The following is an 874-nucleotide window of genomic DNA, read 5'->3' as shown; positions in this document are numbered from 1 at the left end:
AAAAACTTGATGATCTAATATTGGTTTCCTGATTTCTATGAGGTACTCCAGAAAATTAATCAAACCTGAGGAGTAGGTTATGGAAATCTCTGATTTATAACTGGTAGATCAGAAGCACAGTCTTGCCACTGGCACCTGATGTCCTAGGAGTGTAGTGTTGGGAGACTGAGTCTGTAAGCTGTATTCCTCCAGGATATAACCTCCTCAAGTCCAAAGTCCAAGAGAATGACCCTATGCTCCTCAATGGTTTCATCCAGTCTGGCCAGCTCTGCCCTCCATTTTCACAGTATCTCCCTGAGTAATGGCCTTTTGTTAGAATGACACCAGACAAGCATCATTTATAAGGAAACCCACTTATTCACAGGGTCTCAGTTTTACCCTATAGCTCCAGTAGGACTCAGAGAAGGAAAGTATTGATGAGGTTAGCTGCTTTATATATGTCAATACATGAATGCCAAAGAATAAATAATAGATGATGAATATTGCTCTACTCTCCAGGAGCTAAAAATCCAACAGAAGAAACAAACTCCTTTTGTAACAGAGAAGTCTGTGCTACACAGAGCTATGAGCTATAGGCTATGTGGGAGAACGCTGCTTTCTACTTTGCCGGGCTCAGTGCACTGTTCTACAATTTAACTTCATCTTAGTTTTTATGTGGAAATACACATAAATGTAAGGAACTTTTAAAATTAATTTATTTATTTATGCATACGGAAATGAGGTATAGGCCAGAAGTGCAGGGGGTGCGAGGATTTACCAGAAACAGAGTGGGGAGCAGAACAAGCAGATCGACAAAGGGCACTGCTAAGGGAAGCAGTGGGCCAGACAGGAGAGGTCTGCCGGGTCATGTAGGTTACTCCTAGTGGAAATCCAA

This window comes from Condylura cristata, unplaced genomic scaffold, assembly GCF_000260355.1.
Source record: "Condylura cristata isolate star-nosed mole 26May11 unplaced genomic scaffold, ConCri1.0 scaffold00006, whole genome shotgun sequence".
In the NCBI taxonomy this organism is placed as follows: domain Eukaryota; kingdom Metazoa; phylum Chordata; class Mammalia; order Eulipotyphla; family Talpidae; genus Condylura; species Condylura cristata.
The sequence above is the reverse complement of the archived record's forward strand: the minus strand, read 5'-3'. Positions refer to the sequence as shown.